Source organism: Periplaneta americana, chromosome 14 (assembly GCF_040183065.1).
Source record: "Periplaneta americana isolate PAMFEO1 chromosome 14, P.americana_PAMFEO1_priV1, whole genome shotgun sequence".
In the NCBI taxonomy this organism is placed as follows: Eukaryota; Metazoa; Arthropoda; class Insecta; order Blattodea; family Blattidae; genus Periplaneta; species Periplaneta americana.
In genome coordinates, this window is record NC_091130.1 from 83,026,143 (window position 1) to 83,044,200 (window position 18,058).

Genomic DNA, 18,058 nt, shown 5'->3' on the forward strand with positions numbered 1-18,058 from the left:
AAGTAGGTACTCCAAACTACATCATTTTTAACATAAAAAATTAATCGGCCACCGGCAGCTTTGAACAATAATGATAGTATGACTTTACAAGAACTGACATTCTTCAAAAGCTTGTGATACTGAACTTGTAAAATGTACAGACCACACACAGACACAGACCATATGGGTGGGTGCAGTGTTCTCGCTTTCCTCAGATTATTTCCCATTCCCATTTCCATTTCCATTTCCGCAAAACGGTTCCGGTTACGAGTTAGTAGCTAGTCTCTTCCAACACGTGTGATGCTGTAGTGTGCTCGAAAAATGCTACGAGGTTGTGAATTTCCTTGTAATTGTTAATTTGCTCAATTATTCAACAATGAAAGGAAATGAAAACATAATATATTTTGAACAATTTAGGAAACTCAGTTTACAAGAGCAGAATATTGCTATACAGAAGGGAAGGCCAACCCCAACACTACCTGGTCTTACATGTATGCATGTAGGCTAATTTGTAGCATGTTTCATTCAAGAAGGTGTCATTTAGTGCTGTTAACTTCTTTCCTCCTCTTAAGAAATATGCAGAGCGGCCACTGTCCCAACCCCATATTTCCATACAACATAGATGACCTAAGCACAGATCCATATACGAGAACTTACTAGCTCCATTGTTGCTGCAGGAATATCTGACACTTTAGTGATACATTTCAATACCTACGCACTCTTTACCCCGCACTTGCGTTTCGTTGTGTCAACATGCTTAGTCCATCTCCCGTTCATTGATAAAGTAACCCCTAAATATGTGAAATGTTTCACATTTTCCAATATGTGCCTGTCGTATGTCCATGTCTCATCTTTACTATATACAGATCCATTTTTTTTAAGTAATTCTCCTGGTCTTGTCTGTATTAAGAGTTTTAGTATCAATAGGCTACTTAATACAACACAGAAATATTCATGAAGGGTTGTTGAATGTTATGAATTTAGCTACAGAATAGAAGGTGTGAGAAATTAAGTATTTATTTAATTTGGCCTTAAATAATCTTATATTTTGAGTTTGATTTTTTATATCCATAGGAAGGCAATTAAAAATGTTTACTGCCATATAACGCATTCCTTTTGATAGCACGATAGACTTGCCGATAACGTATGAAAGTCATGTTTTGACGCGTATTTTATGCTATGAACTGTTGAATTAATTACAAAGTTTTCACGATTACATACGAGGAAGATTATTAATGAATAATACTGACATGGGCATTATTTGTAGTTTTTTCAATGGTCGTACACGATTCCCTAGATTTGGCACCCACTATTCTTCTAATTACTCTTTTTTGTAGTAGGAATATACTGTTACTATCTGTGGAATTCCCCAGAATATTATTCCAAAACTCATTATCGAGTGGAAGTATGCAAAGTATGGGTATATTGTTTTTAAGGTATTGATATTTACTATTTCTTGCACAGATCTAATAATAAATCATGCTGAATTTACGAGGGGGGTCCAGGAAATAACGACCGTTCGCGCATACCCGCCGAGCAGCTGACTCCCCTTCCTTGTTCGAAGGTCAACTGCCTTCCTTAACATGTGTTCTCATAATGTTGTGAGTACTGGTTGCAACAAGTCGCCATTGTGCATTTTGTGTTACTTCAAAATGAACGACGTGATTGATAATCCCGCCGACTGTGAGGTGAGGAGTGTGATTCGATTTTTGAATGCCCGACATTTGAAACCTGCAGAAATTTACCGGCAATTGAAAGAAGTGTATGGTGATACTGTAATGAATGAAAGAAATGTGAGAAAATGGTGCGAAATGTTCAACAATGGGCGAACAAATGTCCACGATGAAACTCGACCTGGACGCCCATCACTCATCACAGAAGACCTGAAGACTAAAGTGAACGACAGAATCTTGCAAGACAGGCGCACATCACTCGACGAATTACATATTGCCTTTCCTGACATTTCTCGTTCTTTGCTTGGTGAAATTGTGTCGCAATATCTTGGCTACCACAAAATCTGTACACGATGGGTTCCACGGCAACTGAGTGACCAACACAAAACTCAGAGAATGGCCTCAGCATTGACATTCTTGATGCGATATCACACAAATGGAGACGCCTTTCTTGTTCAAATTGTGACTGGTGATGAGAACTGGGTGTCTCACAACACCCCAGAGACCAAGCGCCAATCACGTCAGTGGCATCATCCCTCATCACCCAAGAAACCGAGAAAATTCAAACAGACTCTCTCAACACAAAAAGTCATGGCTACTGTCTTTTGGGATCGCAAAGGTGTTCTTTTGCTGGATTTCATGCCAAAATGCACTACGATCAATGCAAATCGTTATTGTGAGACTTTACGAAAACTACTGCGAGCCATCCAAAACAAGAGGCGAGGAATGCTTTCGAGAGGAGTTGTGCTTCTTCACGACAACGCCCACCCGCACACTGCTGCTTCAACTCGAGAATTGCTGGATCAATTCGGTTGGGAAATGTTTGATCATCCGCCCTATAGTCCAGACCTTGCTCCTAGCGATTTTCACCTTTTCACTAAGCTGAAAGACTTTCTGGGTGGTACGCGTTTTGGAAGTGATGAAGAGTTGAAGAAGACAGTGAACACCTGGCTTAATGAACTAGCGGCAGAGGAGTATAACACGGGAATTCTAAAGCTAGTGAACAGATACGACAAATGTTTAAATCTAGGTGGTGATTATGTAGAAAAGTAAAGGAAGCTTCAGTTATGTAACAGACTTTGTTTTTTTTTAAATAAATATATATATTTTAATTATTACAACAAAACGGTCGTTATTTCCTGGATCCCCCTCCTTGTTTGGAGGTAATTTCTTTAATATGATGTTTCAATTTAACACATTATAGATTTGTAAGCCATGAAATTTGGTTGTTGTTGTTGTTTCTGTTACTGACCTATTGTTAATTATTGCGCTTGAAATTTGCGAGGCTGAATTTGGACAGGATTTAAATTGAATTATACTAGTTTTGTTACAATTTAATACTAATTTATTGGCAGAGAACCAATCACATACATATTTTGAGGAGAATTGCCTGAGTTGAAATTGAAGATTGAAATGTGTTGGAGTCAAAGATAAAAGTTGTTGGATCTAAAGAGTAGGCCTAGACTTTACTATTAATTGTTTAAATATGAATAAAATATGACTTTTTATAAACGCAAAATTTGATGATAATATGAAAATCAGAAAAGTGCTCTATCGCCGTCCGGCTCGAAAAATACTACCCTGGCGCCGCCAGGGTCTGCCAGGCCTGACATACACCCATGATTAGGATGTACAGACCTAGAAACAAAATTTGGGCCACCTGAGCACTGAGCATGCGCAGAATGTTAAAACTGGAAATTTGAAAATTAAGGTGGGCCCAAGTTTTGTTTCTGAGTCTTTACAATATAGATGTTTTATGTAGATTTGTGGAAAAATACTTACACAGGATGTAAGGGGTATAAGTGACAGTATTTTAACTGATGATTATTCATATCATAAGGAAGAAAAATGTCCTTACACTTTTTTCTAATTGCAATATTTAAATAATTATTAAAGTTTACAATATTAGACGTTTTGCAACGTTGCTGCATAGGGAGGAGTGGGTTTATAAGTACACAGTACAGCATAAGCGGGTACAGACATACCGGTACATGCTCTGTTCTAATGCAGGAGGGGACCATGATAATACTGTTGTTTACATAAAACGAGCAGCAAATACAAACTTTCAATCTCATTAATAGAACATTATGATAAATTTACATTTTATGTAACAATATTGCTCCATTTTTATTGTATGTCTAAAAAATAAACAATAATGTTTTTCTGCACAAAATCACACAAACTATTTAGTAATGAAAAATTTTAATCTCTCCCGCTTCCGTGAAACAGTATCATTTTTAAACAGATTTTTGGTTGTGTGATTTTCGAAACGGGGTAAGAGACTCGTATTTTCTAAAAATCGTTGAAAAACTGCTACAAAAGTTCGCCGATTAGGTAACCTTCTTTGAGGAAAACGTTGACGGTACATTCTTCTTGTCTCACTTGAATTACGACGACTTTCTCCATAAATTAATAACATATGCTATTCCTAAACTGTAAATGATATTTTAAGTTGTTTATTGAATACCCTGTACTGAACTGTCGTCCGCTCGGCAGTATAGCTATGGACAGGGAGCTTGAACTCAGCTGACTCGTACTTATGTCTGTGCAGAGTACTGCCTGCTGAACACGTTGCCACGTCTCTAACGTCAGAATATTAACAAATGTAAGCATGCATTTTTATTTAATTTCACGAAAATGTAATAGAACACAGAAATATTTATTTAAACTAGCCTAATATTAACTCTTTGCTGGACATACCTACTGATGTAATTGTTTTCGTAATTTTACTAACGATATAAGCAGTATCACGCAAATAAAATTTGAAAAGAAATAATTATTTCTGGGAAAACTTTTAAGTTTTGACCCTTTGTTGTATGGACATTTTTTGATCCTGTACACCGTTCCCGACGACTGTGAAAAGGACGGCACTTATATTCCTTACATTCTGTATACTCGTAATATTACATAATATAGCCTACTTACTTAAACCATATAGTTTATAAATGAAGTGAAATACTGGTATCTTAATTTTAGCATTATGTAGAATGCCTTTTGTGTGTAGTCCAGGGAACGAAAGTTCATCTTTTGACGTGTAACGTCTATATTTGACCACATTAAGAGAGAGAGAGTGAGAGAGAGAGAGAGAGAGAGAGAGAGAGAGAGAGAGAGAGAAAGAATGGATTTTGTTGAACGGAAATTACACTGATGTTATTCGGCTTCGGTCGCCATTGAAATGCTTCTGTAATGTGTGATAAAATCAACAATGTAAATCAGTCCATTCCTATACACAAGGGGAGCCCGCATATATACCGGTATATTATAACCCACTTCGAAGAGTTTATTATAATGCTTGGGAGGGGAGGTTGAAAAAAAGAATATTGTTCTCTACAGCAATGTTCCTCAAAATATAAAAATACAGATGCATACATGACAATAACAATACTTATGTGATATTCTCATGTGCTCATTATATGATTAGTATAATCATTAACTGTTACTGTAAGTGTCTGTGGCTCAAAACGAACTAATTTTCTTAATAGTATTATTATGTTTTAATGGTTTATTATTATTATTATTATTATTATTATTATTATTATTATTATTATTATTATTATTATTGTTATTGTTATTGTTGTTGTTGATTTGACTGTTATTCATAGGTTGTTTTATTTCGTTCATTAGACACCTTAAATCTTACACTTAAAGCGACTTATTTTTTTCCTAATACCATTACCCAAATTTATATAGGCCTACAGACATTGGATTTAATCGTAAGGATTTCCTTAAATCCCCTGCCGCTTTTTATTTCGCTCATACTAAATGATTTCATTCATGTAGTATATGTCGTTTGAATAACAGTTGAAGAAAATAAACGATAAAAGAAAATATCAATCGCAACATGGTAAGGAACTGAATTGTTGCGGAACACGTTAAAATTATAAAGAGAAGGCATATATCAGACCTACCTTAAATCTTACCGCACTCTCTCTGACATTTTACAATTTTGTTATCAATAATATCTTGATGATTTTTATTTCACTTTATTAATATTTAAGTTCTCTTGCTCTGTTTTATGATCTTAATTACGACTGTGATTTTATTGATAATTTTCTTGCTTTCTTTATGATACTTTAACAATTTGGTGTGAAGTTATCTTAATTTACAGCTTCGAAATCAGTAATTCGTAACACAAGATGCTCTTTCGCGGTAAGCTACGAAGCCCAGATCTTGCAGGCGTGCCAACTACGTAACATTGACCTTGATTTCAGTAGTTATTAGTGAGGCGAACATTCCATTTAGCATTGGCCGTGTGGAATTTCTTGGTCACGAAACGAGGGAGGGACGCTCTAATCGCTTATCTCCGCAATGTGGGTGGGAAACGAGCAGCATGTAACAGAATTATTATTTGGTGCTTACATATTCATTCATATTCTAATACATGAACTGAAGTCTATTCATAATAGTATATTGCTATACAAGCGTAGTAACTGCATTATAACAGAATCGAGGTAAAGTTAGAGAAGACGAGACGAAGTCGAGTCTTCTCTATTTCCGAGATTCTGTTGTGCACTTAACGTATGTGTTGCATACTATTTTTTGGCCGATTTTAATAAAAATAAATTATTCTTAATAATTCTTTTATTTAAATAAATAGTTTGTTTTTGGACGCTAATATTTTCATGTGTGATCGTAGTTTGCTATTTGTCGATAGGTGTCATTCATTTGTTATTGTTCGTATTTGTTGATAGGTGTTAATCATTTGTTGTTATTCGGCGGCGATTGTGAATAATAATAATAATAATAATAATTTATTTTAGCTGACAGAGTTAAGGCCGCTCAATCAGCAAAAAGTATACATACATATGTATGAACTTACAAACTACAAAGAATACAACAATTCGATTTAGATAAAAGGTACGTGTATACAAGCAGTGAGGGAAGTGAGACGGTATGCGACGGTATGGAATACCGCCACTGGTTTCTATGGCCAGAAAACATAGGCCTACCGTTAGTGAAAAATGACATACCGTCACTGAAAAAAATGTGATCGTAAAAATTTGTGTATACATATCTTCATAGTAAAGAGTACTATCTGTTTGCTACGTAAATTTAAACCAAAGCCTTCTGGAACTGTATTCAGTGTGTAATTTAGACACGCTTATTTTGATAAGCTCAATCCCTGGAATTCTTACAACGGTAGTATTTCAAGTATAGAAGGCTGTGGTCTGTACCTTGTGGTGGTCATTGTTGCCAATTTAGTGACTGTCTCATTTTTTTCGTTGCGCTTTTTATTAATATAATTAAGTAAGGCACTTTGAAGCTTTAACATTTTTTTAAATGACAAGTCTCAAAGGACATTGTAAAATGGTCTAGTAAATAACCGAAATAACTTGAAATTATTCTATTAAGAAATTTAACGTGTTGCGTAAACTTCAAAGATTCGCGTTACTGACTATACGAAACAATTTATTGCATACATCATTTATGGCTATGTTGTATGCCTTTTTTTAAATCGAGGTATGCCAGAGGAAAATCTTGGGGTAGCATACCGCCTCTGGACTTCCCTCACTGTATACAAGAGTTACTCATTAATTAAACCGTAAAATACTATGAACTGTTAATTAAACAGTGAAATACAAACTGTTTACAGAATTAACTAAAATGCATAGAATGTCATTATATTTCAAATAATATTAGATAATAGGAAGAGATTAATATGAAATGGTAGGGACTGGATTAATGTTGCTCAGGATAGGGACCGATGGCGGGCTTATGTGAAGGCGGAAATGAACCTCCGGTTTCCTTAAAAGCCATAAGTAAGTGATTGTGGGTTAGCTTTACCATTAACAAAGTATTCTTGTAGATTCTTGAAAACTTTCTCACTATTTGAACCTGCACAACAAATTAAATTAAAATAACACATTGCTTTATCGCATGTAAGTTATTTTGTCAATATAAACCATGCTTAACAATCGTATTTTAAACTTTTACATAATTTTATATTCGTTAAAATTCTTCTTATGTTCAAGACCGAAGTGTCGTCTGATATATTATAATAGCCTATGTATAATAACTGAACAGTCGAGGCATTTAAATTTTCTTTATTCATAATAACAACATGGTCTTGTTCCAGTACCATACTTCTAGAAAATGAAAACGAAACCTACAATTCACTCGCCATATTCCACCACTTTACACACACCTGATTACAATGTTTTGCTACCGAGTTCAATCTCTGCTTACTGTACGCACACGCAGACAGGTAGAATATTTGTGGAGGGAGAACTAAAGGGGTGATGCAGCCTATACAGTGTCCGCACTGAAACATAGCGCCCATGCCTGATTTAAGTAAACGGTTATGAATTTCTCTCAGAAAAGCATTCGTTATAGGGCCTTTGGTCTACTGCGTTTCGTCCACTTTTTTTCTTGTCCACTGACACATTTGTCTATTTCATGATTCGTCCATTAAGTTTTGTCCACTGACCATTAGTCCAGTTTCATGCTTCGTCCATTATGTTTTCGTCCACTGACTCACTATGGTAAAAAAGTAGATGACATGAACCATATTTCATTAGGTGAAAATGTAATTTATTTAAATTTATTTATCTATGAGAACAAGTTCTTGTAAAGTTCGAGGAATTTGTGGCCGAGTTTTATTTTGAGTTCGGTTCACATGTCTCTTCATGGTGTTTCTGTCCCGCAACATCAGAAGGGTTTCCTGGTCGCTCACCCCGTGAAGAGCTGCACGCATGATTTGTGCCGGAAGTTCGTTGGAATCATCTTCTGCACGTCTCTTAAGATCATTCATAACTTTCCTAACTTCGCCCTCCACACCTGCATTATGTTGAGTTTTGCTGTGCCATCTTTATATAATATAGCGATGTCAGTCCCAGTCGTGCATCTTGCATTACAATTCTGTCGATCCTCACATCTCCAATATCTTCTTCCATCTTTGTTGACAGAGTGGAAATGGTAGCGGTACTCATTATAATGTAACATCGGTTGCCTCCAACGTGTATATACAACCTCTGCCATAATTTTTAATATCCAAAATGGAAAACATATACATACATACTTTTTAATATACAAAGGAGAATGAAACGTATAGTATCTAAGAAACAGACGACAATGATAATACCTTCTGTTGTAATTGTAAGTGGGAAACACAAATATATATTATTCTAAGATGGACGAAAGGTTACGGACATAAAAAGTGTGGACAAAATGTATGGATGGACGTAAATTGTATGAACCAATAGGTTGTGGACAAGAGAACGTGAACGGAAGGTAATGGACGAAACAAATTGTGGATAAAAGGTAGTGGACGAAAGGCCCGCAAAGCGTACTATTCATTATATTCATAATTTTAGGCCTTACCATAAGTAAAATCATTGTAAAAAATCATCGGAGTGGATTTGAAGTGCATTGCCAGCGTGTACTATTTTCTCAATTTAAGTCCCCTAATTTTTTTAGGAAAAGAATGACATTGAAATACAGTCTTCCCGGATAAGTTCAAATTAAAATTCAAATTCAAATTTATTCACAATTTACATTGTGTCCTAGATTTTGAGTATGAACAAAACCGTTTAATAGTTTGATTTCGCAAATGTTACTCGTGATTTGCTAACACTTGTTTAGTTCAGTCTGCATTCCAGTATGTTTTATACGTTGGCATAGAGCAGTAACTCGCTCCATGAGACGCTGAGATTTAAAGACACTTCACCGCGTACAAGTCTGCACCATGTCGAGTTATCTCCGGATCAAATCATGTCTACGCTGTCACATCCAACACAGGGAGACGAGATGCAAACAAGGCACTGCAGTGGCTCTTTATATCTCACTTATTGAACAGACATGGCGTGACTCTTTTAAGCCTTGGTTTTTCTTAACCGACGCATGCGAGATGCGAGGTGCGAGGCCCGTCTCTAGAGATGAGCTTAAACGATATTTTCAAGTATCTGTGACAACTGTGACTGCGACAATTAAATATCTGTGACTTTTATAGGTGATTTTGTCACACCGATATTTTATATCGATACGTAGCATGAATTACACCGATATTTTGTCACACCGATAAAAATTAGCAGGAAATATTGAAGAGCAGTGAAATATGAATACGATTTCTCTATACACACCACTCATCAGTGATTTATATGGGAAAATCCAACAAAGAAATTATGTACATGTACCATTAACAAATAAATACTTACCTAACTGAACAGTAACATGTCAAAAGTTAACCTCATGTACCAAGAGGTTATATTATAGATATTGAACCAGTTGATCATATTTAAATGTAGTTGGGTATGGAGAAATTGAGGTTATATGATTATCCTAATCGTTTAAAAAATTTATCCTTTTTATTGTATATAATATAATGGATAAATTATTTTCAGTTGTGCATTAACATTATAATATTGAGTCATAGAATAAAAATTAATGAAACATAAGTATTCGGAAAAACATTGAAAAATAATTACAAAACAAAACAGTTGTTCAGATAGGATTTTACACAAGATTAAGTACTGGTAACCACTGGTGTTATTATTTAAATCGTGTAATAACTACATCATTTATAATAAGATGGAGAAACTACCGCCAGAGTGTTGTTATTGTATCATGCGCACGCGCAAACCTACGAGGTAGAGGAGAAAATATCAGTTACAGAGTACTGAATACGGAGCAGATTTCGATAGCGATATTTTGTCACAGATATTTCGCGTCATCAGTCACAGGTTTATCTGTGACAAAAAAATACCTGTGACAAAATATCGGTTTGTGAAATATCGGCCATCTCTACCCGTCTCATAGATATCCGGACTGCAGGAAAGATAGAGAGTGGTTTCTATAACTGCAAGATGCGAGGTCTGCGCACATCGCAGCTATGGAAACCACTCACTTTCTCTCTTATAGTCCGGATTTGTGTGAGGCGGGCGTCGCATTTCGCATGCGTCGGTTCAGAAAACCCAAGGATTTAATGCGTGGTCCGTAGACCGAGAGGTGAGCAAATTATGGTTTAATTTTCAACGATTTGTTGTTTTAACGGTATTTGAAAATTATTTCATTTTTCACGTGGCATACGTTGTGGTATTTAAAACGAAAAATTATACAGCGGGGTTATAACTAAACTGACGGTGTTCAGCGTGGCACAGCACAGACTCTAATGATCGTAGGAGTGTAAAACCTCGTATGTATGCTAATTAACCAATGCGATCGCGAATTATGCCAAAAAATAATTAGTTCCAAGTCTTGCCACAAGGTGTAAATATGGCGCTGTAAGTAGTCAAAACGTGCAATTGTTTGTAACTCTGACGTCAGTATGTTGTTCTGGTTGCATTGCATTGTGTCAGTTCCCTGTTGCATAGTGACGAGTGTTGATTCCGTTAGTGAATGTTCTTTGAAAATTTAGAAGGTTCAACTTTTCCTTGTAAAACGCAATGTCTATTGAGAAGAGAGACCGTGCACTCCTAGTGAAGTTGTTTTATCAGAATGACAGCAATAGCAACGCTGCATCGTGGGAATATCGCCGACACAAACAGCTGCGAAGAGGTCCCATGTCAATTAATGGACTAAAGAAAATTATGAAAAAATTCGAGAGAACAGGTGAATTAGATGTTTCACCAGGGAGAGGACAGCCTGACCTAGAGGCTAGCATACAATGACATGTCGCTCTGATTTCACCAGATATGCTACGAGCAACTGTCGACCATGCCGTGTTACGGATGCAACATGTTGCTGAGGTGGGAGGCCATGTTGAACAGTGTTTGTAACCATATTTCATAATAAACGTGCCGTTATCATGTGTTTGATCTTTCCTGCCTTTTTCCTGCGCCCATACCACGTTCTGACTGGTTATAGCGCCATATCGTCACCTGGTGGCAAGATGTGGAACTAATTTTTATTTACTTTTGTTTTTAATAATTCGCGAGCGCATTGCTTAATAATCATATCTACGAGGATATTTGAATATTTACAGAGCGGTCTTCCAACAATGTATATCTTCGTTCTACCTGTCTTAACTTCTGTAGTCAGTTTTATGGTGGAATACGAAGGACAATGAACCTTCAATGTATTTGCCATATCCTCATAAAGGCTGCCCCCGCTATGTATAAACGCGACGATTGGAATCAAAGCACATATCTAGAGGAATCTATTCGAAACGAGAATTTCGACTTGACGTCATAATTCAAAAGGGATCGTTTAATAATGCTAGCTGGTTTATGTGAAAATTCAGTGAAAGGAACGAACAAAATGTGACAATACAGAGGAAACATTGGTTTCATGAAATAAAAAAAAACAAGATAAACATTATTTCAGTATTTGTTACTCGACGAATCAGAATGTGTTCATAATGATTAAAGTTGTAATTAAATAGAAAGTAGTTTTAAAATACGAGACATTAACGTGTAAATTTTCCCATTGTTTTGTATATTTCCATCCAGACATTTTCTCGTTCACTTGCATTACATTCATCACAGATAAATGGATATTGCTACACAAACTAAATCAATTTTATCCATGTCTGGTATCTAAACTACTCTTTATTTCACCGTCCTTAGCAATGGTTTCATATTCACAGCAGTGAATTAAAAGTTTTTATCTATTGTTACAAAAGTGAATACATTAGTTAAAATTGTTTCCAGTAACAAAAGCGAATTTTTATTTCATTTAAAACATAAAACACACACGATTTTTAAAACGTAAAACACAACTTTTGAAAACGTAAAATACACCTTAATGTCAGGCAAATTATCTACTGAAACTTATTGTAACATTCGAAATACTACAATTCTGAATGTTTACAGGAGGTACGACGTTTGACGAAAGTACATTTCTTCTGATATTAATATCTTCGCACAAAAATTGTACAGTCGACAGTATCACAATCCAAATTTTCCGCAACTTTACCTGCACTTGTCCACTAAGAATTACATTTTTCAGTCTATTCTTGCACTCTATAGATTCTTCTACATACCCCTCTGCTCAAGGTAATGCACGGTAGCCCACAGCTCAGCACTGCCAGTCAGTATGGTCAGCAGCCCAGCCCACCCAAGACCAACAGTGTCTGACGCGGCCTTTTCCTAGCCCGTCGCACTGGGCTTCGAAGCCCAGCATAACCCGCCACACTGCTCAGCACTGCAATGACATCAACCCACCAGTTGGTTGCATTCTACTGCTTTTCCGCTTGCGCCCATTGTTCATGCTTTCGCTTGGCGTGTGGTGCTGTCGAACACACATTTAAAAACTCTCCCAATGATACTTTTTAAATTTCCATCCGACTCTGTTGTTTTAAACTCTCTAGCAGCGATTTTATCCTTCATTACTTTTTCTCTGGAGAGACTGTATTTTAAAATTGTGCTTCCACGGCCGGTGTCTGTGATTAAGGTTTTCCGGGATGAGATCCCGTGGTCTATCATTCTACCAGTCTACCAGTAGAATACGGCATCACAGACTGGAAAACATTAATCACAGGGACTGTGTTTTCTTTGCGATGCACAATTTATTTGGACTCATCTTGAAAAACAAAAATAAAAAACTTAAACAAAAACGTTTGAAACAGTAATATTCGAAATTTATTGTAACAACCGTCAAACTTATCAGTACACAAATGTGATTTACACACATATTAGAAGATAAATAATGAACGTTTTCGGTTCGAAGGAACCATCTTCAGCTCAATTACTACAGAGTATATTATATTGCGAACAAACAATGGAATATATATGAATTAAAAAGGAGAGCGTAAAGGATAACAATGGTGCATGTAAATGTAATTTGTTAAAATAGGTTAAAGCGTAGAACATTAACAATAGTATCTGTATATAAGGTAATAAAAGAACGTATTGACAGGACGTAATACAATAAATTATCGGGAGCTTATATGAGAGAGAAGAATGTGAGAAGAGCAAGAGCATCATATAGCAATGTCATGAGACATATGTTCGCAAGAATTAAGGCTGGTTCACAATAAACCGGGAACGGAAAAGATAACGAGAACGGAAATAATGTTAAAATAAATGTATTTAAATGTGAGCATGCACAATAGTTAATTGTGAATCCTCACATTTAAATACATTTATTTTAACAATATTTCCGTTCTCGTTCTCGTTGTCGTGTCCGTTCCGAGTTTATTGTGAACCAGCCTTTACAAGTACCAGATACAAGTATATTTGCAGAGTACGTAACAAAATAGTAGTATGGTGACAGCTTATACAGGAATATCAGTTCTGGAGTGTTGTTACAAGATAACATTATAATGTAGGCTTTGCTTGAGTCAAATGAATTACAATTTAGGTATTATAAATTTATTTTCTGCATTTTAAAATCATTTTTCGTTAAACAGACAAATATAGATAAAATACTGAGTCAACACGTTACAAAGTTAGCTTTAGTCACTCGCCAGTCTTAGGACACTCCCTCCGATCGTTTTCTAACTTGACCCTCTCGTAACCACTTTTGTAACTAGTTGCCTAAATAATTATGAAGTCACAGCTGTGAATTAACATTTTTTAAGTCACTCTCTTCATGACAACCAACACATTAGCAACAATAAAATCCGTCCACACCTATGTAGTAACGGTTAGCGCGTCTAGCCGCGAAACCAGGTGGCCTGGGTTCGATTCCCGGTCGGGGCAAGTTACCTGGTTGAGGTTTTTTCCGAGGTTTTCTTTCAACCCAATATGAGTAAATGCTGGGTAACTTTCGATGCTGGACCCCGGATTCATTTCACCGGCATTATCACCTTCATCTCATTCAGACGCTAAATAACCTGAGATGTTGATAAAGCGTCGTAAAATAACCTACTAAAACAATAAAATCCATACATTCATTCATTTATAACTTCTAGACAAACAACACTTTACAAAGACAATGTAAAATTAAATTTAGATACCAGTAATGGATAAAATACTTTTTTGTACTCCAGCATTATGAACAGTCTTTATCGTTAGTGAAAATCGTGCATAATATGCCACATTATTGTACCAGAGTCGTAAAATATTACCATACCAAATAAAACGTCATAACTTCTATATGACATAACTTGTGCCATAAAGTTACATTATGAAATGATTTGCCATACTATAATATTTGATACATCAGTGTTGTCATAGCAATCAATCTCTTTCTTCATAGACCATGATATCAAAATATCCATAATTACAAATATAATGTTATTTCTATATTAATTGTATTATAATGGTGTCGTACAAATAAAATAGGCTTAAGGACTTTATTAAGAGACGGTAGCATATTATACACTCTATTTAAAGGTTGTAATTGATGTTTTGTTATTTGAAGTGTTGTATCAGTGAAGAAGTGTGTTGTGTCAGTGAAGTGTGAAGTGTGTTGTGTAAGTGAAGTGTGTCTGTGTCAGTGAAGTTTTATTGTTTATAGTGGCAGTGGAAAGTATTTGAACAGTGAAATATTTTTGAAGTGTTAGTGAAATCAGGACAGTATCAGTGAAAAATGTCGTAGTTCCAGTGCAGTGAGTGACTTGACAGCGAAATGAGGTAGTGCTGAAAGGTACTTATGCATGTATGAACATATCATACTCGTGGGTTTTAGTGCGAACGTAGGGTTAAGATACAAATTAGATTTAATTTAAATGTTATTTTAAATGATCGTGCTTCATTTAATTTAGGACACTCATTATTATTATTGTTATTATTATTATTAGTATGAATTATTATTAATATATTATTAATTGTGTTTATTATTAATTGTCACTATTCAGTGTAATTAGGTACCACTGCCACCGGGTATTTACCCATTTGCAGTATGAATAAATATATACATACAAAAAATAACGTTTGTAATGTTATACAGTTATTGCATTCGTCAAATTTAAGGAACGAGCGTCGCTCGTTTTCTAAAAATTGACTGATGCCATAAAATATAATACTTATAAACTTGTTTCATAATAATAGGCCTATACTATTATAGCACACGAAAACATATTTTATTCCCTCGTGGAAACTTTCCACTCGCGGATAAAATATGATTTTACTCTCTTATACTATAAATTACTCATACATCTTGATTACACAACTTTTAACACTGTATCACTTCGGAATATGTATGATAAGAACTTTCTTGTGTTACATATTAACGTACCTTGTTAACATGTTTCGACCTATTTTCGGTCATCTTCGGAACTGGTCGTTGTTGGTCTTGGCGCCTCGTGTTTCCTGTGTGGGTGCGTTCATAGTGTAGAGTCAAAGAGTGTATGTGTTTTGAAATTGAGCTGTGTGTTGAGAATACCTCAACGATATTCTCAACACACAGCTCAATTTCAAAACACATACACTCTTTGACTCTACACTACGAACGCACCAACACAGGAAACAAGAGGCGCCAAGACCAACAACGACCAGTTCCGAAGATGTATGTATTTATTTACACTGCAAGTGGGCAAGCACCCGGTGGCAGTGGTATATACAATATTAACAATACACAGTTAAAATGATAAGCAATACACAATAAAATTTACAACACATATACAATTTTATACACAATACAATAAGAATACACAATACAATTTAACACAATAATAATAAAACATAAAATAAAACACCTAATTTTACAACACAACCTACATAATTATGTATAGGTCCTACATAATTTTCAATAGTCTTTCACTTTACTCTAATCTCATTCCCTGTAGTGGCACTATGACGCATTTCACTGACACTTTAGCACACATTTCTCTGACACTCTGTAACACATTTCACTGACACTATAGAACACATTTCATTGACGCTATAAATTATCACTGATCGGAACTGTTCACTGCACTGTAAAACCATAACTTCACTGACTCACCTCGCTTCACTGATACAACAGTTCAAATAAGTCAAATAATTACACCCTTATGCATACTTATAAACAGAACTACATTTAAACTAAACATTTCTAGTCTAAGGCCCTCTTACACGCTATTTTTAAATAATTTACAATTCAAACCAAGGAAGTAAACTCGTCAGGCTAGATAAATACATGCCACCTTAAAAAATTAAATGTTGAATGTCACCTTAATTTTAATTTTCACTTTATACACAACTCTTTAAATTATTCTTGAATCTCCTTAAGGAAGGACAGCCCTCAAAGACCGCTGCAGGTAGGTCATTCCAATCATTTATAGTTCTATTTAAAAATGAGAATTTACCTACATCCGTTTTCTGTTTCCTACATTTGATTTTAAAATCATGATCGTTCCTACCACAGTACGTTGGCTTTTCTAACCGAGCCGTTATGTCTACCCATGCTTTCTGACCTAGATGTGCTCTATACAATGATGTTATTCTAGTTTTCCTACGTCTGTTTTCCAAAGTTTCCCATTTAAGTTCTTTTATCGTATCGTTCCCATCTTCTCTTTTACCTTTAACAAATTTAGCTGCCCTATACTGGATTCTTTCTAAGGAATTTATCTGATATATTCTATAGGGATCCCAACATGTAGTTCCGTATTCCATTAACGGTCGCACTAATGTTAGATATGCTATTTCCCTCGATTTGGGGCTAGCCTTTCTCAAGATTCTCATAATAAAGTGAAGTGCCCTCCATGCTTTGCCTGTAACATTATCAACATGCTCTCCCCAAGAAAGTTTGGAGTTTAAATACACTCCTAGGTATTTACAACATTGTTCTTGCGGAATTACAACACCACTGAATTCGTAATTAAGACTAGTTTCCTCTCGGGTTTTACAAAATGTTATAGATTTACTTTTAGAACCATTTATTTTCATCCTATGCTTTAACGCCCAGTTGTAAATGTTATTCAAGTTGTAAATGTTATTCAATTGTAAATGTTATTCAATTGTAAATGTTATTCAATTGTAAATTGTAAAGATGACCGAAAATAGGTCGAAACATGTTAACAAGGTACATACGTTAATATTTAACACAAGAAAGTTCTTATCATACATATTCCGAATATAAATTACTTACTGTTCCCAAGTCGATTTTAGTTTGGTAGAAAAGCCGACAGAAGAAAATAAAATTAATATTGTTGTGACACGAAACAATTAAATTCGATAGTAAACTGACGATTCCGATTATCACCGGAGATTCACGATCACTTCGATTGATGAGTGGAAAAATATGGATGGCAGCATAGTGAAATTGATAAAAGTTGTCGTCTTGAAAGTGCATTAGGCTGATCAATCTGTTATATGTGATCACTGGATAAGAATTGCGTTCGGGCGCGGATTAGATTCCCGCTTGGGCTGATTACCTGGTTGGGTTTTTCCGAGGTTTTCCCCAACCATAAGGCAAATGTCAGGTAATCTATGGCGAATCCTCGACCTCATCTCGCTATCACCAATCCCATCGACCCTAAAAAACCTCGCAGTTGATACGGTGTCGTTAAATAACCAAGTAAAATAAATTTGTGGTCAGGGGTTACGCTCGTCTCCATTTAAACACAGGTTAAACAAATTTCTCCTCCTTTCGTTTCGTCTCAT

General features: G+C 35.6%; 1 protein-coding gene across 2 annotated transcripts in view; it reads right to left on the reverse strand.

Annotated features, from left to right (window-relative positions):
• Positions 1 to 5,804, reverse strand: part of LOC138714002 (uncharacterized) — a 31,497-nt gene extending 25,693 nt beyond the window's left edge. For both annotated transcript variants that reach the window (XM_069846576.1, XM_069846575.1), the window contains exon 1: positions 5,561 to 5,804. The gene's annotated coding sequence lies outside the window, so the exon portion shown is untranslated. The remainder of the gene's footprint in view (positions 1 to 5,560) is intronic.
• Positions 5,805 to 18,058: the final 12,254 nt, after the last annotated feature.